This window comes from Paralichthys olivaceus, chromosome 18, assembly GCF_024713975.1.
Source record: "Paralichthys olivaceus isolate ysfri-2021 chromosome 18, ASM2471397v2, whole genome shotgun sequence".
Taxonomy (NCBI): Eukaryota; Metazoa; Chordata; class Actinopteri; order Pleuronectiformes; family Paralichthyidae; genus Paralichthys; species Paralichthys olivaceus.
Window position 1 is genome coordinate 6,096,613 of NC_091110.1, and position 26,964 is coordinate 6,123,576.

General features: G+C 40.2%; 1 long non-coding RNA gene across 1 annotated transcript in view; it reads right to left on the reverse strand.

Annotated features, from left to right (window-relative positions):
* Positions 1-15,218, reverse strand: part of LOC109626200 (uncharacterized) — a 37,024-nt gene extending 21,806 nt beyond the window's left edge. Inside the window, exon 1 of the long non-coding RNA XR_002202510.2 lies at positions 14,912-15,218. This is a non-coding gene — a long non-coding RNA (uncharacterized lncRNA). The remainder of the gene's footprint in view (positions 1-14,911) is intronic.
* Between the last annotated feature and the right edge of the window lie 11,746 nt (positions 15,219-26,964).

Consider the following 26,964-nt stretch of genomic DNA (forward strand, 5'->3'; position numbering starts at 1 on the left):
GAGAGCTGTTGTAAGGAGATCTGCTGCTGATGACGGTGATGATAGTGCAGCTTATTGGCCTGTAACTTTGCTGTCTGCTGTAATAGCAGCGCTGACAGATACAGACCACCCACACTCCTGTGGCCAGAACACATTCATCATACTCTTAACTTTTTTTTTCTCCCCTCTCCACCCCAATGTCTCAGCCCGCGGCAAGAAAAATATATATACAGAACATGCAAAACGCACGTTCCGCTTTTGAAGTGAAGGGATGTTATAGATTTGCAGGATGGCCAGAATAATACAGTATCGTGATTTCAAGGATCTGGTTCATATTGGGGTGTCGGCCACAGCACAGCAGGCCTGAGTCGTGGTATGAAGTGTGGGCAAGAGAAAGGAGTTACTATCACGCTCATGCTTCTGCTTTTCCTTTCCCCCCTCTTGTTTTGTATAATTTAAAATCCAGCTGAAAATAAATTTCATTTCTCTCCGTTATAGCATTCATAGCTGCTCTGTAAATCACGTGTTTTGTGTCAGGTCCTAAAATATGTGTTCTGTTTTACATTTTCTGGTTTCATGATGGTGGAACCTGATGTATTTTGCACCAACCCAATGGAATTCATTTTATGCAGTCATGTGTTGTTTAGATCAATGGTTACAATCACCTCTACCTGTACAATCCAACATCCACAGCCACTTCACACCATGATCAGTCGGCTGTGCAGAGGGGGAGGTACAGCTGTGGCTCAGGTAGAGCAGGTTCACCACTAACCAGAAGGTCTGAGGTTCAATCTCCGGCTAGTCCGAGTGTCCTTGGGTAAGACAATGAACCCAAAATTGCCTCTGACGGTTGTGTTGGCAGTGTGAAAGAGAAACTACTGCAAATTGATGCAATGCTTAAATGTCTGAATGGGTGAATGGCAAAACTGTACTTTAAAGTGAAGACTAGAAAAGCAGCTTATAAATACATTTACCAATGGTCCTGTCCATGTGCTGCTCCTCAGATCTTTAAGATTTACATTGGGAATGACGTCCTACACTTAGCTATAAAATGCTATAAAAGATCATAATAGAGAGCCAAAGTAAAACTAGAACTTATGGGTCTGTGAGGCTTTGGTTGCTCAAGCACCTGCCTCTTAGCTCAACCTGCCCGTTGCCTTTATCAAGAATGTTTAACCTGGCTGCCGTCGGTCAGTATTTGCCACATCATGAACACGTGACGTACATGCCCTTGGATGCTCGGTGGGAGAAGATGTAAAGGGATAAGATCGCCTCTGGGGAAATTCTGTTCAGCTTTAACCAGTGGTCAGCAACTGGCAGCTAAAAGGCCAAAACTGTCCCAACAGCAATAATATAAACAATATTCCTCCTTCTCAACAATATGATGTGTGACTCACTTCATATGTTTAAATAGGAACAGTAGTTGTTATTTCAATATTTATGTTTTTAATGGCCCTTAATCAAAACTGTTTCTCATAAGGCCTGAGACATTTGCTGGCTCAACATCACAGCTCAGCAGAAGAGGCAAGTCCATGAGTGAGTTGAGGGGTTGTGGTTCGTTTAGACACGTGTCTCTAATAACAGAGATCACAACTAGAAAGTACAACAAAAAAAAACTCAACATTTGAAAAAATCAATGGTGACTTTTATGGATGTGGACAAAACCAAGTAACAATGTACTGCTGAGCTGCCATGTACAAACAATGACAACTGACCTTGTTGCACTTGAAGATGTCCTGCCAACAGTCCTATAGACATCTCTATTGTAAGTGTGGTCGAACGGGAAAATCCCACAGGGCCATATATATATATATATATATATATATATATATATATATATATATATATATATATATATATATGTCCACTAGAACAAACCATACCCCAGATGCGAACACCGCCATCTTGCACATTTGCAGCCAGAACCTGTGTAGTAGCGATATCAAGGTCAGAAATGACAAAAAAACAAATTTTTTGTTTGGTACACACACTATCCACAAACATACAGGAGGGAAAATTAATGACCTATACTTCAGCCAGCCACCAGGGGCCAAGATACTTTGTCGTCCATCTTTATAAGCAGTCTATGGAACAAAATTAACCCAACTCTACATCCTCCATGTTATGATAGTTTCCTCTTCCCCTACTTTACTTATAAACTATTAGCAATACTTTTGATTTTTGACGTGTCATAAGAACCACTACCACACAGATCACTTGTATGGTATAATCCGGCCCCTAACTTGCTCTCTAACCTCTGATCTGTGGTTTTGTACATGCCAATACTGCTTGCTCTGCTTGCCCTGCTCTTCATGAGCTATCTGGGGCCTTTGGGAGCTGCTAGACTGGCAGTAATTCAATGCACAATCCATATTTGTTTAGCGGTCAGAGTGTGGCACATTCACTTCTCCACTCGTTTGACCAGTATGTCGGCTTCACTGCCTCAGAGCCCTTCAGGATGTGATGTCGCAGCCTCATATCAGCAACAAAGCTCAGGCCGCTGAATGGGCTGATTCATCTCATCTCTGCAGAGAAATTCCTGCCATGTCTGCTGCACTCCATCTCGCATGTCTTTCATCTTCCGTTTCTCTCCGTCATGACAGTGATTAATGACCTTCAGCTGCTGTGTGCTTCCTCGCTGACACTCCCATCTTTCTTTCCCCCCTCTTTCGCTCTGTCTCACAAGAAGAAGGATTAAAGTGGGAGAGTCTAGCCAAAAAAAAAGCGATTGATGCCACATGTTCTCGGAGGGGGAAAGAAAGTGGAAAAACCCTGATATTGGTCAACATGGAGACAGAAAGAGATTCAGGTTGTTCCCAGGCATATACAGTAAATAAGTGTTCATACTTTGCAGTGACAGGACAACAGGAGGAATGTTCCTGGGTTGTGTTAAGAATGTGTGAGGATCAACAGACTCGCCTGAGCACTGCATCGCCCCAGATACCGTATGTCACACAGTATCAGGATCAGGGGTGACCGGGGGGGGGAAGGAAAGATGAGCGGGGCTCATTAACAAAGGAATGAATCAGTCACTCACTCCCAGTTTATACAGTTTATATATTCTCCATTCTCTACTTGAGGACTGTTATGTATATCTTTATTAATAGAGCTATAGCACTTATCTATTCTTGATGATCACTCAAAGTGCTTAACAGCACAGTTATTGCCATTCACTGTATCTTGCCCAGGGACAGGTATAGGGAAGACTGGGATCGAACCACACTCTGGTTATAGGATGCCCTTTTTTCCCCTGAGCCACAGTCGCCCAGTTTAGTTCTAGGGAATATGACATTTTATAAGGAGTTTTAAGTAGACTAATGGTCTTATTATTGTTAAATCAATTAATTATGGTCAGATTTGAAGTAGGGTGGCACAGTGGTGGAGTGGTGCTTCCTGCATTGACTGTCAATCATTGACAGAGAAAAAGGCCTTCTGGCTATTTTTGGAGTTTGTCGTCCTGCATAACATAGCTTTGTGTTTTTTGCAGTTTCTTATTATTTAGGAATTGCGGGATTATTAAACTTAAATTCATAGAGCTCTAGTGTCATCTCCATTTATGCTATTCTATGCAGATTGAAAAATGCAGCCAGCCAATCAAAGCCTTGCTGGCAGGAATAATATCAATGTTATGTCCCACTTTAAAATAGCACCAGGCAAACAGCCACCAAAATGGTGACAGGAGAGGATGGGAGTGATCACATTAGTATGTAAAATGCAAAATACATTCTACCCGTCGGAATCATAGAGATTAGGGGGCAAAGAGAACTTTGTATGATCTGGTCCATTGGAACAGTCTGGTTGATGAATTAAGGGGCAGGATTATATGACAATAATGCTGCAGGGAGATGTACTGTAGCTGAAGGGAAACAACCTCTAAATGTTGACATTATTTATGGCTTATTACTGGTGATTAAAGCATTACTCTGTGAGTAATATGCCGTATGGGGCGCAGTAAATCAAAAGGTGAGCTACTGCAGCGGCACACAGTTACAGCTCATTCTTCACTGATAGTCTTTTAGTGTCTTACCCGCTCAATCTCAAACAAGAGAGTTCACACAGGATGTTTAGGTGAGGAGAGAGCTCTCACCCTCCGTGTCACTTCCTGTTTCTCTGTCACTTATTTTCCCCGACACGTGTCCCCCCCCATGTGTCACACGGAAGTCTCCGTCCTCACTCAGCGTCCTGACAGCTGATAGACAAGCAGGGCAGAGGGTGACGAGGAGGGAGCTAATGCATCTGTCTTGCTCTGTTGTATCTCTTTGTGTCCATTCTGTCTTTTCTTCCATTCTTTTGTTCACAGACTGATAGATATCAGTGCTCTAAATATGCCCGATTTTTTTCATGAGTGATTGAAAACGACATTTTGACATCAATCTCGTAATGTAAAAGAAAGTGAAAAAACAAAACATGGATCCGCCCCCGAAGGAACAGTTTTCGCTGGATTGACCTCAAAGCTATGAGGTACTATCAGTGATTATTATTTTCCTAGTTGCCACAGTAACTGCTTCCACAGGGACATATGCAGTATACCTCATGGTCTCAGCTACTGTGAGACAGAATTTTGTTTAACTGAACTTTCGGATTAAAAGCAACACTTTTTACTCCTGCAAAGGAGGTTATGTTTATTTGTTTTTTGGTTATTGGTTGGTTTGTTTCTTTGTCTCTTTGTTTGTAGGATTAAGCAAAAACTACTGAACGGATTTCAAAGAAACTTGAGGGAAGGATGCAACACAACAGCTTTTTATTTCATTTTTTACCAATTTCCCTGGGAATAATGCATGGACATTTGGGCCTTGGTGGAGGCATGTGCTGTACTGGTTGCCATTATCGTTTATATCTACTAATTCCAGAAATCTCTGTCGAACTGTCTGTAGCTCGCATATCTCAAGAACCATTTATCTCATTAGTTTCACACTTTGCATGTGTGGAATTTGTTTGGATTTGGACATACGATACATTCATTACAAATAAACTTTGAATAAACAGGCGACCAGCGCTCTGTATCAGCGGCGGCTTGGACTCATCAATCACGATATCAGCGTTCAACTTATTCTCCAGTTCAGGGTTCTGTTTTCTGAGTCATGCCTCACTGAACTTTAAATAAACAGGTGAACAGCTCTTTGTGCAGCAGTGGTGGTGCAACCTCAGAGTTCTGTGGAAAGAGTCCTGCAGCTCCTCTTTTACTTGCTGGGGCTGAATTACTGCAGGTCACTTTTACAGTTTCTGAAATAAAAGCTGCAGCCAGCATCACCACAGGTCAAGCAAACAGCCCATTCCAAACAGGCACTGTTCTAATTAACATGATAATAACAAGAATCGCTGTGAATAAAAAAAGTATATTGATGCAGCAGAGACATGAGGGTAGAGAGAACGGGTTTAGACTGGGCCCTGCTGTCAGCACCTGCCTGTTTTCCAAAGGGAGGGACCATAGAGATAAGACGGCTGAAGCCGACTGCGCTCAGGATTATTACAATCAGTGTGAACAAGCAGTTTTGAGAGAGAAAACAGGTTCAGCAGAGATTAACCCCTGGTCACTGCAGTAGAACATTGAGATCGTATTATATGAAAACTTTTTTTTACAAATATTTAGGTCAACCTCCAGCCTGCCTGTCACAATGCATGATTTCCTGACTAAGATCGAACGAATCCCCTTATTTCTGTCTGCTACCCACTCGTCCTGGCCCTTCACTCTCTCTCAGCTGTTCAAACACACCTCTTCTATTTATATGCATTAGCCTGAGAATATATTTGCTCATGTCCTGCGAAGCAGTCCAGTATGAAAGAGGATCAGTTTAGCTTGTCAAATTACCCCTGTGCCTGTGCTGCGCTGCCTGCTAATGACAGATAATTGAGCCGTTGGCAGGTTCGCCCGCCTGATTTTATGTCGAGTCCCGCAGCACATCGCTGCCGCTGTGTCAGTGTGCACAGCCGAAACCAAAACAGTGAGGATGTGTGTCGGTGGTATCGGTTTGTGCCTCTCATGTATTAACATTTCATTTGATTTGCAAAGGCTAAGCATTTGTTTCTCTGAAAAATAAATTCCCATTTTTCAACGTTTCTAAAATTAAATAATAAAACAGGACAGAGATATGTCATGAAGACCACTTTCAAAATTGCAACATCTATTTCATAATCCACTACTTCTCTATTCAATTTGCATATGAACCAAAATGTATAAATTGGAAACTTGCAAAACCTGCTATAAGGTTAATGCTTTCCATTTAAGTCCCCCATAAATCATTTATAAGCAGCCTATAAACATTTAATAAATGATTCATAACACACTACAATGTAGTTGCTTTATATGTGACGTTATTGTTATCATTGTAATTCTTTAATGCAAAATTACAACTTCTCTCAATAAGATTAATTTTGTAAAGATATTTTCATCTATGTTCTATATTGTTCAGTTGTTTGTTAGTGGGACTACGCAAAATTAATTGAACTGATTTCCAAGAAATCTTATGAAGTGCAGGTCATGACCCAAGAAAGAATCCATTATATTTTGGAGCAGATCTTGATAAACAGGCACATACCAGATTTATTTTTCACCTTCTCTTACATGGCAAGAGAGTGGAGGTATGCACTCTCAGAGAACCTCTAGTAACAACTGTATTCGACCTTGTTAACATTCATTATCTGTTTCTACAGCAGCATGCATTCATACAAGACCACGGGAGGAGATGCAGTTGTTGACAAATGCATTAATAATCAGCTTACAGCATTATAGTGTGTAATAAACTATTTATTTACTGATTATAAATGTTTCATAGGGGGACATAAAGTCCTACTGTAGTGAGATTTTAAATTAGGTTTTTAAAGTTATTTATTTTGCAGCAAAACAGATGCTTACAGCAGCTCTGTGGCTTGAATGTAATTATAATAAATGAGGGGCACAAACTGAGGTGAAAAATGCAACAGTCTGTATCTGTATTTTGTTTTCGTTTTTTATTTCCTGTTCCCTTTACATTTGCTGTGCAGCTGAATCCAGTTACCCGGTGTATTCAGCTCTCCACCTGCACCAGTGTGGGCAGCAAAAGGCCAATTTATGGTTAGTTTGTTCAATACATCCAGAGTAATTTAATTCATTGCCAACAACCTGTGAAAAAGTTTAATGGCGGTATAGACCAAAAAGAATTAGCGATACCAAAGGACATTAGAGAAGCATTAGGATGTGGGAGGCTCGGCCTCCGTGCTTAACGACTCCTCTGTCCTGAACAAATCAGTTTTACAAAGCAAAGCTGCTCTCAGCAGAATTACAGCCACTGTTAACCACTCTTATTGCCTGCCCCCATTAACTGGGTCCTACCTGAAAAGCGATCGTCGCAATAACAACATTAATTCACACAAGTTAGTCCCTGCAATAAGAAAATAGTTCTTCTAGCTTCATTTATTTCCCTCATATTTACAGAATAGGACTTTTTTAGCCATTCCAGTAGAGTGGCTCTGTCCCACTCATTGGTCCAGACTGGAATATCTCAAAAACTCCAGCAACTTATAACAACTGGTCACAGGCCACAAAGACAAGTAACCACAGATTTAAACTTCAACAATTTGTGTTACTTTATAATGCTATCCAATATGTTTTTTTCTAAAATCTGAAAAGTAAGCAGCAACTGCAGCTTTTTTACCAATCAATTAATTTCAAATTAATTTTAATGGGCAGAGAACGTAAACCTCCAGCAAGGCCCAACAGTCCTCTTATGAAACCAGCTTTGAATTCAATACATTTGGATTTTGATTTGGATCTGAACAAGATTACACAAACTCATAAATATCATGTCGCTTTTATTTTTCCATGATCCATGGATTCTTCTCTGATAAATCAAGGAAAATATTACAAGACCTCCTGTCTCTCGCAATATTAAAGACCTTAAAGTCCTGGATCTGCCCTCTGATCTAGATCAGCACCAAATTTGAAATGGTTCTTGCTGACTCATACCAGATCCTTCCACAAAGTTTCATAGTCATCCGCCCAGTAGTTTCTGTGAAATCCTGCTAACTACAGACAAACAAACAAATTCAGATGAAACCATAAGCTCCTTGGTTGTGGCTCCAAGTCACAGGGAGCCACAGTTTTAAACTTTAAGAGTACATTTTATTATAAAATGTAATCCATGTGTTTTTATAAAATCTGCAAAGTAGTAGCTACTCCTGTTCTTCTTTACGGGTCCATAAATTCCAATTTATTTCCAAACAATCTTTTACTAAGCTTCCTGAAATTAAACATAATTTGGGAGTAATTGTGGGTGGAATAGAAAGTGATCCATTGGTAAATTTCCATGTATTTCAAATTACATGACGATGGGCAGCAGATGAGCCACACATGTAAAATATTAAATGTGTCTAAAAATCAGCCACAAATATTCACAGGGGTTTAAATGGAGCAATATATCATGGAAGTGAATCTGGAAATTATTATCAAATACTTGGGTGTTGGAAACTAGAAATTATGGAAATAGCAAACTTGTGAAATACACTTAGTGATAACTTTTTTTCTGAGAAAATGATGTGAAACACAAGGATAAAAGTAATATAAACTGGAAATACTGAAGTACAGTACAAGTAAGTAAGGAAAGTTTTAAAATTGCACTCGAGTAAATATACTTTCTTACTTTGCCCCACTGCACATGTCGTTCTGGTGTGGTTCCAATGTTTCAGGTTTGTAAAAGGGCTGACAAGTTCAGTTTTCTCACATGAAGCTGGGCAGAAAAGACGTGCTGACATGTAAGAAATACAGTGCAGAGTAAAGTGGGGGGAGGTGGAGGTAAGGGGAGATGCGGCGAGAGAAAAGAGCAGAGGGTGAGGGGAGGGGCAGAGGGGAAGGGCTCGTATTGATCATCCGCCAGGTGTGATGGATAGCGCAATAAGTGGCAGCGGCCAGCGGAGGAGAGGAGAGAGTGATTTCTGCTTTTCAAAGTCCTGATGAATGAGAGCGTCGGGAGGGAGGCTGGCGTCCAGAGCCCGGCGGAATGATGGACTGCTGTGTCAGATGGAGAGAAAGTGAAGGAGAAAAGAAAAGGAGAGGGGAAGGGAGGGATGGAGGGAAGACAAGAGGTGTTTTTACAGACAGGGGAGGATGAGGGTGAACTGTGGCGTGGGTGGGGGTAAGGGGGAGAAAAACACAAGGAGGAAGGTTAGTGAGACGGGGTGAGATTTAACCAAGAGGGTCAATAAAATGCAAAGAGAAAGGAGACGACTGAGCGAGAGATGAGGGCAGGAGGCGACAGCGGAGTGAGTTCATCTTTATTAATGGCCAAAGAGCAGAGAGGGAGTTATTAAAAAGGAAAAAAGATGAATGAAAGAATGATTGTGAATGAGGGGGGGATGTGATATATGCCGCCCCCCCCCCCCCCCCTTGGTGCTGTGAAATCCAATAATAACACTGAGGAATGGTCCAGCTGCTGGACTGAGGGGTGGAGGAGGAGAAGGCAGGGTCATTTAAAGGAAGCAGCCAGTGGAGACCAGGCAGCGGCAGCAGAGAGACCCACACTCTGATGAATACACTCTTATGGTCTTTAATACCACTGATCATCACAAAATGCCAAGACACACATCAGGCCCAACACGTGAAAATAAAATCTTCTGCTAATATGTATATAGAAAGACCTTAAGTATTTGTATTGTATTGTAATGTATCTGTACAGAATATCACAATATACAACACATGATGTGATATATAGCAATACCTTTTCTGAAAATGTATATATATATATATATATATATAGACCTGAAAATACTTGTTGTGCACCATCTTCATAGTCTAATATGTACATCATGTAGTATTGATAACTCAGTGGACAAAGTGAAATGTATGCATTAAAACTCAAGTGCATATTGTGCCACTTAAAGGAATAATTCACAAATGGGACAAGGTTGTATTTCCTTTTGCCCAAAAGGCAGGAACACTTCAACACCCAGAATGCACTGGGCACTCCCAGGCCTCTTCTACTGTATAGGCTTGACCTGAGCTTCAGGTATGTTTACACATGCTAGCAGCAGATCTGGGGTCTAATGTCAGCCATTCAGGAACACTTCAAGCTGGAAGGTCCCACAAACTGCGACGTGTTGCATATGTAAGACTTCAGAAAAACAGGGTTAGTAGATCACAGCTCAGAAGATATGATTTATAAGTTGATATTTTTTAAAATCCAGTATTGGATGGTAGTCGGTATCGGCCGATATACAAAGTCCAGCTATCCAAATCGGTATCGCGAAGGAAAAATGTTATTCTTAATGCATATCTATATAAAATAAAACACAGGAGTCGCAGCTGCATTACTGATTGTCTAATGGCGTGAGCAGAATACACACAGTGAAAGAAATAGTAAATGCATCATCCACTGAATGATGGTCTCAATTGTGAGTCTAAAAACAAGCTCCTGTTCTTTGCGTCCATGGAATGGAGACGTATTTAGGAGCTGAGAAACTGTGTCAGTGTGACATCACTTGATGTACGCCTGATGTGGTAATAGTGAAGACAAATACAGTCAGCAATACATATCTAAACGGCTCCGGGACAACAAGCTGCATCACCACCAGGCTTTTTAAAAAGCATTTTAAATAGTGTTCAAGAATAAATGTTCCCTCGAAGTCTCGCTCCCCTGCACAGACAGAATCAGGCATCCTGCTCTGCAGCTCTTTATGTTTCTGTTTCCACAGGACATCATCCATCATGGCTGTGATTTCCAGCCTTCAGGACGCTCAGATGTTTCATAAATCACTGTTTGGAACTCATTCTAGACTGAAATGACAGCAAAGCATAAATACAACATGCAGGGTTGAGCACAGCACAGCTTTGACTTCAGTCTGACTGCCTTTCCAACACTCAAGCACTGCACTGTTGAGTCCTGCTATCTAGAAATATTGTCAACATCATTCAATGCTATTCAGCTGCAGTACATGAACTGACCAGTTGTGTGGATGGTTTGTCTTTGTGGTGATGCCATTGTTCTCTGTGTTGACTTTTGTCTTTGCACAGCTGCAAACAGCAGAGCGCAAACAGCAGCTATCAAAGAGCTTCAGATGATATGTGATGACAGTGTCCTCACCAGTTTTAAGTCCTAAAGTCCACATCTAGGCGGCTTTGTGCATCACGCAGTGTGGTCAAACCTGCTATGATCAATATTTATATACTTACAATGGAACAAATGACTAGAATTAAAAGGCAGACATCCAATGTTAGACTGAATGATGAGCCAGAGATTTCTCTGTGGGGGTGGTGGAGACCAAATCTGAGCTAAAAGAGAGTGAAGATTGGACCAGAACCATGTCACCTTCAAGGTTTCCTGTGGCATTTTGTTTATCCTATCCACAAATGCGTTGAATTCATTTGATTCCTTATAAATCAAAATGGGCTATTTTGTGTTTACATTTTAAAACCTGTATTATTTATCAGTGGAAGGAAAGTCTGGCTCTCCAAACAACAATAAATCTTCAGTTTTCAGTCAGTGCATCAAACCAACTTCAGTTTTTTTTTGTATAACATTCTAAATACAAGATTTGTTAATCTCTAAAAAGCTCATATCAACAGATAGGATTTGTGTCTCGAGAACAAATTGTCTGTACTAAATAAATTGCTGTAACTAAAAGTTTTAACACAACCAGATTTAGAATCCTGTTTATTCTTCAAAGTCATTGAATATTTGCACAAACAAAAATGACAACGCAAAAAAAAGGGAAATACTCTTAAAAACTGTCTGATAGCACAACTAGAATAAATAAATAATAAAAGATAATGCATCAATGTTGAGTCAATATTCAGCCTTACTCCTGCTGCACTGACTGAATTATTTGAGAATTTTGAGTAATTTAATCTAGCTCAGCAGAAGTACTGTATTTTGAGATAACCTGATGTTACAAGGGGTGATAAAAAAAAAAACTCTCTGCAGCTACATCCTCAGAGATAAACAAGCAATGCGACACATGTAGAGTACCAGCACAGAGCAGTGAAAACCAAACACGTGCATACAGAACCACCAACACACCTTCGTGCACAGACATGCAGGCTGATGAGTATTATGTTTGGGATCCTGGGGCTCATGCATCACCTTTTGTGGGACAAGTAAGGTGACTCCTGGCAGCCCAACGAGAAGTGGCACCACATATATCTCTTAATAGAGACACGCACGGCTCCTCCCTCGCTCGCTCTTTTATTTCTCTCTGTTTAACACACACACACACACACACTGATAAACTGGTGCACAGCTCATTTATCTGGTCTTCTTAAGACAGATTAGCTGCTCCAGCACTGTGGCAACTACTCATCTACCATTATTACTTAAGCATGTTTTACTGCTGAGTCGTGCTGACACATATTTACTGGCCCAGCAGCTCCCGATTCTCCAAGACTAATACCCACAGGTATATTTACTCAAGTACAAATATGAGGTACATTTCTGTTGTTCAATACATCCACTCCACTACATTGTAGAGAAAAAACGTGACTTTTTTGCTTCACTGCAATTATTTGACAGCTATAGTTACTAGTTACTTTAAAAATTAAGATTTTTCATACAAAATATATTATTTATTCTGTACACTACAGCCAACATGTTCAACACGTTCATAGTGTCTTTCCTCAGCAGTCATGACCCTGATCATGACCCTTCTTAGACATCAATGTGTTGGAAACTATGATGAAAAATAGGAAGACTCCTATAGTCAGGGGGCTGTGTAAGTGGTAAACCCATTTTGACAGAGGTTTATCTACAAGTTAACCAGACAAGCCTGTAAAATTAGTGTAAAATCTCTACTTTGTCAGTCGAGGTTCCCGGCTGTTTCTCCGTCAGCTTGTCTGCAAATGCATGTGTGTACAGCTTCATGCATGGGGAGGCCCACACTGCAACTCGTAGTTACGACAGTGAGTAACACATCCCTCGCCAGAGTTTAGCCAAGAGCAAATCTTACATTACGTTAAGTATTAGCAGATGGAATTAGGCTGCAAACTAGCATGACATTACCAGAGTAATTTGGCTTCTGTGAACGGGACTAAAGTGCCTCTGGTTGCATTTGGATGGACCTTAAACCAGTCAGAGCAACAAAATGTCTGACGCTGCATATCCCATAATCCAGTCTGTTTTCCAGGAGAGCTGGAAACAGCTGCTTGTAATAGAAGTATATTGAACCTGAGGTATTGGTACTTTTACTTAAGTGAAGTATCCGAATACTTCCTCCTGCACAGCTCACAGGGGTGACTTTAGCAATTTCCACCCACTATAAAGCACGCCGCTTATATCATTACCTAAATAGAGAGAGAAGTCAGTGGTGTCTGACAGTGGGACAAGTGCAGAGTGAAAAAAAAAGTGGATGTACATGTTAAAAGATTGAAGTAGTCAGCTGAACAAGGGATGAGAGGTGAGAAGGGAAAAAAGGGAGAGAATGAAAAAGAAGGAGCTGAAGCCAGACAAGCTCATTAAAGAGAGGGCAGCCGTGAGACAAATGATGCATGGAGATGGCAACACCTCCCCCTCACGTCCTCCACCACCACCTCCCTCTGTAGGGAGGCTGTCTGGGTAAGGAGGTGCACGGAAACGTGCACGTGCGCAGGACTGAGAAATACTCCTGGTGCCACGGCTCTAATGGAGAGAGGCCAGGGCCGCCAGGCTGTTGACAGATGACTTGTCAGTGGAGCAGGAGGAGGAGGAGAAGGAGGAGAGAGGTAGTGATTAGATAGTTGTGCTAATGCTTGACCTCCTCTCTACCCTGGTGTCTGTCCTTCATGGAGGATGAAGAAGGAGGGTCGGAGGAGAAATAGAAAAAGAGAAAAAATGAGAATGACAAAAAGTGGGAGAAATGGTGAGATGGATTTTTTCCAGAGTGGCTTTTATGGCTCCTCATTAATCCACTGACCAGGGACTTATGATACAATATAGCTTAAATATAAACTGTATATAAAGTATAATTTTACTGTACTTTTAAGCCTTGTGAGTACTAGGTATATTTACTCAAGTATTGTACTTAAAGACTTAGTTGCAGGTAGATTTTTTATTTTTTATTTTTAGAGAGGTTTTCCACATAGCTAAATAAGTTTGGCCCATATTCGGCCCAAACTGCCACACTGTCATCGAGCCCACACACTGTGGAGTGATGACACTTGGGCAGTCCGCTCCTGTTTGCCAGATCGGGGCCACAAGTTAGTCATAGAAATACAGAATGTCAACTAAAGGTTCCAAAAGTGGTTTGTGGTATTTGTGCCACATTCTCCATTTACCACATGGGCCACTTTAGGTTCACATCCAGATTACATCTTGCCTACAGCATCACATTTGTTTTCAGACATTCCCTATTTTACAAGGCTCACATTCATTTCATCTGGGCCACAAGAAGGCTAGAAGTGCTGAATCAGTGTTCCCACACCATCACAGATGTAAAAAACATTTGGCATGCTCTTTCGGTCACATGAGAAACTGTGTGTCTTGGATCCTAATAAATTAAAGTTTGAATTTTTACACGACTTGTCATATCTCCTTTAATATAGGTGATAGAAAAAATATAGATGCAGAATAAAATAGTTCTTATGTTGTTTCTTTTCCAGCTCCATATTAATCTAAACAACATTCTATCCCCAATAAAAATAAATACAGCATTATGAGTGACTGTAACAGTTCAAGCAGAATCACAAACAATACAAAATTCACAAACAAGGTGAATGTTGGTAATCCAGTGTGGTCAGACACATGAAATACCAATGTAGGACTTTGTTGTTGGATTTGAGTTATTTTCACAACATACTACATTCATCTTAGATAAAGGTACTCACTTCTTCTCAAATTAAGATTTTACATACTCAACATGTGATCATCACAATCTTAAATCATAAATACTGCGTCCAGCTGCAACTTTGTGTCAACACTCTTCTTTGAGCCACAATAACTCACTCAAACTTTGACACACACGTGAAACACATATGTTTAGATTCAGCGTGACTTACTCTTTCTGGTGACATCATTATCTCCGACGTCCATGGCGAAGAAAAGCTGCTTAGAATCCAGACAAAAACGACGCTCCTTTCAACTCCAGAACTTGCCCGAGATTTATCACATTTTTAACTTTGCTTCGGTGTAAACGTTTTTCAACGAGATTAATCTGTACATCCATGACAATCAAGCAAACAAGGACTTCTTATTTCTCATTCGGCATTCTTCGAATTGTGTCAATAAGCCTAAATGTTATTATATACGACATTGAAGCCTACTAACAGGAGACCCTGACTTCAGCTTGTGCTTCCTGATTACATCCCCCTGAAACATCATGGGAAATGTAGTTTCCAAACTGAAAGCAGGATTATCTACCAAATCAGAGCCAGACAAAACTAATCTATTGGAATGAAAAAATACATATTGATTCAACAATGAGATAATTGTCAGATATTGGTTTATATCATATACATATACAAATGCCGATACATGTATTTTAATGTGTAAACCATACTATCCTAATAATACTTATTACTTAATTAAGACTGTGACTTGTAGTGAAATATTTTTAATGGTGATATTGCTACTTTTACCAAAGTAAAGGAAAGAATGAATAGACTTTTAATGACTACAATAACTGACAGAGATCCATTTTAATTTATGTTTATTATTCATATTTGTAGACGTGAAAGCTTGCCTGCAGCAAATCACACATTTTTATATGTCAACAGTCACAGGCTCCATTTTTCTGCAAAACGATGTTATTTTTCAGAATTTATTTTGATGATGATTTTTACGCTGTGTATTTTATGTTCCGGCTATAATTTTTTAATGACTTTTTCCTGTAATGTGGCATTTTTACATTTGCTGTATTGCTGCATTAAGAACCTGAGTACTCCCACCACCACTCATGTACTGAGTTGAGTTAAATCTCGAGGTGGCCTATACCTAAACTACAGGCTAAAAAATGTGTGAGGCGATGTACCAGGCACAGTGCCACTGGGTTTGTGGTTGGCTGAGAGCGGAGCGGAGCAGGCTGGCAGCATGAAGCCGGCAGCTGCTGTGATTAACATCCAATTTCTCCAGAGAGACTCAATGTGATCAAAAATTTGATTAAATTTAGATCCATACTGTAACAACAGCAGAGATAAAATCTCATATATCCTCTCACAACCCTTCACTTTTGTCTTGTGACCCCCTGCAGATTGGGAACTATATATTAAAAGTGGCGGAAATTACATTTACTTAAAGTGCTGCACTCAATTTCAACAATTTCTTTTACTTTTTAGTTTCTCCATTTTCTACCACAACTTGTTGCACTTTTTACTCTTTTAACATGTATCTGATAACTTTACATGTCAGATCAGATAAATAAAACTAAATATAACATGATGTTTTATTATAGTAAAATAAATAACCTTGATTATGTGGTGAAATGAACAAGCTAGAAAGATAAGTTTACACTGTAACATGAACAAATTCCAATAATATACATTCTGCATACCATTCTGCAGAACTTTGCAGAAGTATATTGTATTTCTTGTACTTTTGTGAGTTTTAATCAACCAATTAAATAGTAAGCCATAAAACATCATTTTATTTAACCTTCTTAAATCTCACTCCAACATGGTCAAACCACATTACGTTTATCCTATATGCTGACACACTATGTCAAAGGGAAAATACTAATTGTCTAGTCAAATATGTAATGTGCTGAAAATAAAGACACCAAATACATTTTTAGTGTGATATATAAAAGCAAAATCAAAAGCATTCAAAAACTGCCAAAGCAGTACTACAAAGTCATCCGGGTGAGCTTGTCAGATAACACTCTCAATCTGTATATGCATGATGGTACCTGTTTTCTATTCAAGCAAAGTGCAGTACTTTCTCTTGTAATGGGATATTCTTAAAGTGCTGTATTTAAGTAAGAGCTCTGAAGAACTAAACGTAATAATATGTGATAAAAATAAAAAAAACTCCTGCCATTCAAGATACTTCTAATGAGTCTCCGCATGTAAAATAAACACTGATCTTGACCAACAATGAGATAATTCACAACATTTGAAAAATAAATCTGTCTTTCTTTCTCAATGATAATTGCTTGTCAACAGCTAATGAACACATGCAGCCAAGAAGCTCTAATTTACCTAAATTCACTGACAACTTGTCTTGTAGTAAACACAGCTGTTAAAAAGGGTTTGAACATTTTATTATACGTTACAGTAAAGGCATTTTCCAAGAGGACAGTTTTATTTATTTGTGTGCCTATGTGCAAAGATACAAATCCCTGTGTGTGCATTACTGGGAGATGAGACAAGACAGCTACAGGGACGAAGTAAAAAGAAAACAGTTTGCACAGGAAAGGCAGTCATGAAGAGAAGGGGGGAGAAAAAAAAGAAGTAAGAAAAAATGAGTGGGTTTGTTGGGATTCAGGCAGCCACACTGGGACTATCATTACCATACATCAGGACAATGAATGAGGCTTTCAGCGAGCGGTAATAAGAATTTGATAAATCATGAGCCAAGAATTAACTAGACGTCAAAACAATGAGAGCACCCTGATAGATGAAGAGAGGATTATGGCATAGATTAGTCAGAGCAGGGCGTAGGAGAGGAGCTGTGGAGGAGATGAAGAGAGGGGAGAGTCCGCGCAAGGTCACGTGAGGTCTGAGAGAGGGTGAGGAAGGGTGAGGAAAGGTCAGCCGCAAAGAAAACAAAAAAATAAATAAATAACATTATGGAAGAAGGAGGAAGAGATGGAGAGCAGACCCAGAGAAAAGGCTTCCTGAGGAGGCGAGGGAGTGGAAATGGGGGACTGAGTAAGGGTCAGGGAGTAACAATAAAACCCCCCGAGATGAGGACATTGTAAATGACTGGATGATACAGTAACATCTGCGTATATCTGCACCGCAGCTCAACGGATGGTAAATTAAAACTGAGCTTCTTCAGATCAACATGTGGTGGTTGCAGATGGTTTTAAAGGATTTGTAAAGCAAACAAGATAAAAACATCATGCAAAACCAATGAACAGAGATGAAAAAATAGCTGCAAATGGAAACAAATCTGTCAGTGATGAAGAGATTATAACGTTCCTCTTATTCAGACATGAAACAAACAGAAATGTCACATTTACAATGGATCATTTTCTACGGATTACGTCAATGTTGCATCCTCTCTTCTGTAATTCAAGGGGACAGGAGAGTGTTTGTTATTCTCAGTATTCGCATAGTCGTTGGTAACATGCATTCATTTGCAGTTTCTTTAAGCTCGTTTTAAAGCGATGAATGGGATGGAAACTTGGCAGATGACAATGCTAACCCATTCATCAATTAGCTATTGAGGTTCGGGGCCGGGATTGGCTGACATTTGACAAGAGTGCAACCTGAACAGGTCACCAGTTGATGGAAACAGCATTTGAATAAGCAGAATCTGTAGGAAGCCTTCTGGTTTCTGTTTCTAAAAGTGAGCAATAACGTTTGAGCAGGCTTTGCCCACAGGTTAACAGTCCATGTGGAGAGCAAAAGAGGAGGAAGACATTTACTGAGATGCATCAGCTTTTTAAATCTATCTACATTCATGTGCAGAAAGCTGTTAAAGAAATCGGCCAAAATTTGGGACTGTGGGATCCGGAGTTTGAACCCAGGAACCTCTTGCTGTGAGGAGACAGAATTAACCACGACCCACTACACTGTTCACAATATGCTAATGTTTATCAATTCAACTTTTTTTTTTGCGAATTATCATTTCATTTGCTGGTATTGCTCATAAACCAAAGTAGTGGACAGGGGATTTCCTGAGTCTTGCCTATTAGATTCATCTTTCTTTCTGGAAAGAATTTCTAAGTTTTATGCCGACATCCATTCTGTAAATGTTGCAATATTTTATTTTGAGTGATAACATGCTGGTGGTGCTGATAAAAAAATAAAGGGTCACCATCATCATTAGGATTCATCCTCTGGGATCCATGTCTGAACAAATTGACATTGACAATGAAAGTAGATTTATTCAAAAGTCGTCAAGACCTATTGTATAAGCTCAAGACATTTGACGTTAAGCCAAAGTATCAAGCTGCTGGGGGATCAGTGAATCATAAAAGTCAGTGGGATTCATCTTCTGGGAACCATGAAAGTATTCTGTCCATCCAGCAGATGTTTTATTCTGGACCAGCATGGCTGAAAAGCAACTAAGTCAGCACAGCGAGCCATGAACGCCCACTGTAATTCTGCAGCAGCTTTGACTTTGACTGACAAGTTTTTCATTAACATTCCACTTTATTGTCTGTCTCCCTCGTCCCTCCCCTCCCCTCACCCCTTCTGCCTGGGTTATTCCTCTGCTCATAGGGTGAGGGATGTGACAGGGGGATGTTTATTTAATGAGAGCAGTCTGGAGGGGGTAATGAAATCTACCCTAACACCATTAACAACCAGGCTTATCAGCTCGCGGGACACACGTCATCATGCCGCAGCCTTTTGTTCTCTGGCACGAGGCTGCCACCGACCCAAAGGACAGATTAAGGATTCTCTGAAAGCCCCTGACACCTATTCTGAGAAATTAAAAACCGATCGCAAATCTCTGTTTTGAAGTAACTCTTATCATTTTTCACGTAGCTACTCACTAAATGACACGATAGGCAGCGAGGAGGCCGGATAAGAGGACAGGTGTCTGGCAGGCACATGTAAAGTATCTGTACTGTGTGTGTTCAAGTGTGGGAGGTGGTTGGTTTGTTACCTGACCACACAGACACAATCAATCTCCCTCCATGTCGCCGTAATTGATGCTGATGGATGGACGTGGACTTCTCTTTGTCTGACACACATGCACAGACAAGCCCCAGGCCTGCACATCAACACACACACACACATACACACACACACACACACACACACAGGAAGTATGGCAACATGCAGAGGTACAATAAATACATCTTTTTCCCCACTCTCACTCCTTCTTTGTTTTCAGTCTGTGTGTTTTGGCCGTAAGTGGCGTCCTGGTTCCACTCTTGAATTGTACAATATTCTCAGAGAGGCTCGTTTGCTGAACATTACATTAGAGCGAAGCTGCTGATGGCCACACAAAAGCCATGTAAATGAGCTGTGAGAGAGGCCCATCAGTCATCATGCCAGATGCATGCTCCCATTATTATTTATGGCCATAATTGGCCTGTGTTTCCTCAGGCAGTGACTCTGCACTGATGGATCTGATGATAACTTTTCTCAGCCCAACAATCAGAGAGCAGTCAGAGCGGAGGGAAGGGAGGAAGAGAGAGGAGGGAAAGTTTGCACATGAGCTAAAAAGAGGACAGAGCTTTGTTGAAATTTTGCAAAATGGTGTCTGAGGCAAACTAAATTGCAGAGGAATTTTCAAATCACTTTCAAATTGTTTCTGTAAGTTCTGGTCAAACAATACTTGGCTACGTTCAGGCTGACTGTAAAAAATGCACCCCTCTTGTTTTATATATCTGGTGATCCAGACACTGCGTTGGCCTGTGTAACACATGCAAGCACACATCCACATGGTGGACTGCTTTATAATGGCCATTGATTAGAGATCAAAAATCCCACAAATTTACTAAATGGACATTTTGAACTATCCAAGGCAGACTTACCACAAGCTATGCGACTGTGAAACAATGTTAGATTGTCTTGAAGAAGGCACAACTCTATTATGATTTCAACTGCGCTTCAAGAAAGCATATCAGGGAGATAAACAACTACCCACAATCCTCAGGCGTAATAGTGATGTTTCTTATTGGGGGAGCTAAGTGTTACAGAGGAATGTTTACCATGTCGACGACACTGAGTAACTATCATATACACTATGAAACCCTATATACATTCATACACGATACAAAATACAATATATCACCACACTATATTAACAATAAGATTAAATTCAAGAAGAACCACTGGAATTAGTTTGAAAGGGGTCATTTGCAATGGTTTGTGGGATGTGTAGTTCCTTCACTCTTAAAATAATATGCAGTCTTCTACCCTTACCTTTATTTCAGTTTTCCAACTGGAGCCATTCTAAAAGTGAGCAGTCACTATTATGCTCAGTTAGCTCAATCATTATGATGAAAAGATAAAATAGGTGCTTACAAGAACACAACTGTAAAATGCTGCCTGTATTACAAACTGTTGTGCACAGTTTCTCCATCTGACAAGTTTTCAAATTATATAGTCTGTCACTCCAGATTAACGTCCAGGTTTTTGTTTTTATTGTCTCACCATTACCTTAGACGACACAACCCCAGGCTATAAAAACCTCCTGACATTATTTTAAAGCAACTCTGCTCCAGTCTGAATCCATTCTTAGTCACTCGTCAGCTTTCCAGCCACATGTGGTGCAAATTGTAACCAAATTTCCAGAATGCCATCGAAAGAAAATGTAAATCAGTGGCCGCCTCCATCCACTACTGTTTTCCTGCATGCATCAAAATAAATGGTGGTGTCAGTTCTCCACCATGAAACCCAGGCAGGAGAAGAAGACTCAACTGGACAATGTAATTAAAATAAGGACCCGGAAAAACCTCAAACTGCAGGAAACTCCTCATCGCTCCGCACACATCTGATGTTTTCATCTCTCCAGTGGAAGACAGAGTGGACGTTTAAATCACACGTTTCATGTACGTCAGCGTAACGTCCCGTCTGTGGCTGGTTAAACTTGTGGCTGACTCAACTTGTTATGTTCTGTTGAGTACAAAACCAGGCCTATGCAAACACTGTTTATAAGGTTCATAACTCAGCAGCCACCCATTTGCAAAAGACATATTGCATTATGATTGTTTCTGTGGCTTTCTCAGTATTTTCATGAGCTTTTGAGCAGGAAGAAAAAAACCACAGCTGAGTTTAGAGCGGAGCTCTTGGTCATATTTGAGGAGCTCCCACACTAACACCCATTGATTCTGACAGGAATAACAGAACAATCAGCTCAATTTCACAATCAGAATAATTTACTGAGCACGCAATCAAGTTTGTGTGTGGTATGGAGTCGGACATCCAACCCTGCCTTCCTATTCGGCCCCGCCCGCACCATTCTACTCTCCGCTGCAAAGACGCTTTCTGGAGGTTGGGCCTGGGTATCCCGTCTCTCGTTCAATGTCAGCCCGGGATCGGCTCCAGCTCCCCCTTGTGAACCTCAAAATGATAAGCGGTATAGATAACGGAGGGATGATATCACCAGAGTAAAAGAAATCTCTGGACACTGCACCTGTAGTCAACTATGACCAATATAATTTATTATTTTGTATATTTAAGTAGATCCTCCAGATATTCACTGAACATCTTTCAGTGTTTGAGGGTCTGATGCACAGGACACAGACACAATACAAGGCAAGAATGTACTTATTCCACAAATTCATTCCGGGCTGATTTAACTCTCCTAATATGAGTCAGCGTGGGGCGTTGTGCATTCAACGGCAATCATGAGAAACAGAGGGGGAATTGAGATGTGGCCTGTCAGTGGAGTGACGATGGATTTGGTCAACCTGCTCCGGGATTGACAGGCAGAGCTCAGAGGTCATTGTGTAAGTGGTCTATCTTGGCTCCTCGCCTCGGATGTGACTCTGACCTCGACTCCTCCTGATCCCGGCCTACGTCTGGTCCTGCCTCAGCCTTGGCTACGACTTCTCTCTCTCTGCTGGGGCAGACTGAGAGGCGTGTTTGTATCAAGGCTGCATGTCACGGTTTGTCGTCACTCATCAAGAATGTGTTGACAAGTCCTGTCACTCTGCCTCTACCTCCTCCAGTTGGCAGGTAGATTCCTTGTTGGCAGCTCTATTTCCCCCTTGTCTTACACCGAAGGGCATCACATCAGATTAGCGTGTGTGTTTGTTGCGTGCAGGTGCACTGAGTAGGCATGTCTAATGTGTGTGACTCTGCCAGTCTGGCTCAGATAATGTGTTTTGCCGTGTGCATTTGGCCCAGAAAATGCTGACCTCTGTAAACTGATGATTTGTGTTTCCTCGAGGTTTTCCCCCTTTTTAATGTTTGAGCTTTTGCTCAGATAGAAAGACACGAAGCGCAGGACTTGCGTGCATTTTGCTGTCACCTTTCTGACCTTATTATTACACAGTTGATGGACAAAGACATTTACAGTAACTATCAGTCCAAGGACGCTGCAACAACAAACCCTCACAGTGATAAGAATGAATGGGAGCTTGTTGCTCTGAGCTATTTTGTTTCAGATCCCTTTAAAACTAAAAGAAAAGTTATGTTTATTCAATGTTAAGTATCCTGGAACTCTTGACTCTAGTATTTGAGTTAATCATATGAGGGAAAACAATGACTTCCATTATTAATGGTTGTCCTCAGCCAGTTTATTTGTATATGGAAATTCTGGACAAGGGATTGGTTTTGCATGAGAACACATTTCATTTGAAACACAGATACGTTTCATGGAGGACATACTGACATAAGGTAACTTTGTTTAGCTGATATTCATCTTTATCTTTATGTGCTCTGGCCTTCAATCCAAATCCAGTATACTTCAATGTTTTTAGCCTAACAAGCAGAATGGTGCGAGGGATGGTATGAACCTCAGAAGATGATCACGGTGTCCACACTACTCCAGAGTTTTAGAGCCACTAACACAGAGAGGTTTGGAAACACCGATGACTGTTTGAGTGTCAAATCTTCAGGTCTGGCACATGCGTGACAACAACAATGGCGGAGTAATTAGCAAAGGCGGGAAGGCAGACAAAGACAGGAAGTAAAGTGAGAGAAAGACACACAAGGAAAAAACACAAGGGAAAGAACTCGAAATGTAAATAAAAATAGAAATTCAAAAACCAAACACAAGTCCTTAAACACAATGAGCAAAACAAAAGATAAATCTGTCCACAACCAAACACATCAACAGTCCAAAATGTCTATGAAGTGTGATAACAAATTTTCTTTTTTTAAGTAAGTTGACATTGCGTGAAATTTTATAATTGTTTCTTTAATTATAATGATCAAGACGTCTGCTGTGCCTGAACCAAAACTACAAGAGCTGTGAGAGTGAACCGAAACAGTAGTTAGAAGTTAGAATCTGAAAAACCTAAATAGTAGTTTTATAAAACTGCAGGTCCACTTTTTTCTACAGTTGTTTGTTACACTCTAAATATGAAATATTGGTGGGACTAAGTACATTTACTCTTTTAATATACTTATATATGTTTTGGATTTATACTTTAGATTTATTTTCAGTTACTTTTACTTCACTAGATATATTAGCCTGCACTTAAATATGGTACTTAAGTGCATTTGTGTACATTTATTTGTACTTTTACCTATAAACGACCTCCACCACTGATTATATTTAAGACAAGTAAGGTAACTACTAAGTGTAACACAGTCAATCACTCACAGTAATTACTGCAATGTGCATTATCCTAAAACCATTATGACATTAGAGGACAATGAAAGCAGTGTGTGTGTGTGTGTGTGTGTGTGTGTGTGTGTGTGTGTGTGTGTGTGTGTGTGTGTGTGTGTGTGAACAGTAGATTAATGACCACACACCAGTGTTCTGATGAATGGGAGTTGGTGCTGCTGGGAGAGTGAATGTTTACAGCACAGTACTGTGTGAAATAAAACATGTGGTGTGGGTTGTTTCCAAATGATCTAACTCCCTCTCAACTTCTGAATATCAGTGAGGAGCTGGACAGCGAGATGCATAGTCACAACATGGTGCAGCAGAGTTTATAAATGTTGACTGGTGAGTTGTCCGTGTGGATCATGTGGAATGACAGATCTGGAGGAAGGCTGTTGGCTCAGTGCACGTCTGTCGCCTGGTGTTGACAGACGTGCAGTCGTGTCTTGGCTGCTTCCATTCACTCGATCACATAATAACAGAGAAAGACGGAGCTGCCTCGGCCATGAACTTCGTTATATTCCACTTGACATGTGGTTGTGAGAAAACGGCCCAAACCTAACATTAGTTTCCTGCTGTCTATATATTCCTGCCGTGCTTGCGGCATTGCTTCACGGATTGTGAAGTTGGCCCTTTCTCTGCAAATATCAGGTGGATTTGCCAGGAAACTTTGTAGAGATATGCATGGTCACCAGAGGATGAAACTTTAGGGATCTCTGACTTTTTAAATTCTTTCTACATAATTTGAACCACATAATATCCTCTTTACTTCTTTGTGTGGCCAATTATTGTAATTATTATTTTCATTTTAGTTTTTATTATTATTATTAGATTTTAAGAAGAATTTTTGAATAAAAGAAAACTCATGTTCACTTCACAAGATTTCTAGAAATTTAACATTTGTAAAGATTAATTTAATTGTTTGTATTTTCTTATGTATTTAGTTCCTTATTGAACAAATACAGTTACAATACAAAAAATATTACATGGAAAGAAATACACTTTTTTTTACAGACATACTGTATACTCTATAATTCAATGTAGTTTAACATTCAAGACTGATAAGCAATTGAATACTCCTGTAACAAATGTATAATTTTGAACTGATATATTAATTTACAATTGTGTGGCATTTACGCTTGAAAAAACAACAACTCTAAAATTATACTTTAAAATATGAAAAGTGTTGGACACACTTAAAAAAATACTTCAACTGGTAGCAGATAAATTAATAAAGATGGTTTAACTTTTATTTTACAACTTCTATTCATGCAATTGACAGGTTTGATTTGCAAAAATGTACTCGTGTGCTACCAGTTGAAGTTTATTAATCGTACAGTCAGTGAGTAATAACTTTATAGTAGCTTTGTTAATTGAAAATTGGAGGAGGAGCAAAAATCTTAATATAAATAACAAAGACCTCAAACTCAAAAGAATTAGATGAAAAACAATCAAATGTCATTGCATCACCTTCAATAACTGAGTTTCTCCCTCTCTCTTTTTTCCCTCCTCCCCTCTCCAGCCTTCACTGCCTCAGTCTTTAAAACATCTTTCAAGTGATGGAGGAAGTCTCCCCGTCAAAACTTGCTCTCTGTTTCTACCAGGAGAGGATTGATGCATCTCCCATCTCTCTGTGACTGACAGAGCATGTAAACAGCTAAATGCCAGGCTCAGAGCTGTCTGGCAGCCGGGGCCCTTGTGTGCAGGCAGAGGCTGCACTCACGCTCATGTCCTGGGGGCCTGTGAGGGAGGAACGAGGGCCGAGGGCTGGCGCTGTTCTCAGACGCCTACACCCCTGATGTAGATGCTCAGTGTGCAAAGCTGCTATTCTGAGCCTTGCATGTGATTTGTCGGCATTAACTCGTAATCTTAATTAATTCATGAACATTTGGAGACATTTTGGAAGCGTGTGTGATGCTTCCTGTGGTATGTCTCACAGCAAGTGTGTGATTCCTGCCTAGTGACGCTCAGAAGGGAGGACACCTGATTTTTGTTAGTACAGTTTGAAACATAAAAACAGAGACACACAACAATGATAGTTTCCATATTACTTGCAGTTATTCCACTGTCTCCATTTGCCTGCTTGAGAAGCCTTTTCAGGTCAGGCCCCTGTTTGTGAAGACAGGCTGATGCCTCCACCTGCTGGTCACATTCAGTACATCCACAGTCTATGAGACAGAATAGTAAAAATGTACAGGTGGGGAAAAAACACTGAAGGTACAGAAAACAGAAATACATTTCAGGCAACCAACAATAACACAAAACGTTTCAAATATGTTGGCATCCTCAAATGTATTCAGTTAGAATTAAGATATCTTAGGAAATGAAAGAAGAAAATTAAAAATAATGAAGGACTGCAATTTTTATGTCTGTGCAATGCATTTCACTGTCTATATTCTCACAACTGGATATATTCTGTTTACACTGTATTCTATTATAATTTTCAGATTTTCTTGCATTCATTATATTGCATATTTACTAATTTGTCACACTAATATCAATCTTTGCAGGACATTTCCCCTTTGTGAGACGAATAAAGGATCATATCTTTAAATACATAGTTTGGTTTCCATCCATCCATCATCCATACTATTTTATCCTTTGAGGGCAACAGGGGAGCTGTTGCCAATCCCAGCTGAGATAGGGCGAGAGGCGGGGTACACATGGGACAGGTCAGCAGTGTATCATCATTCACAACGACAGTAAATGTATG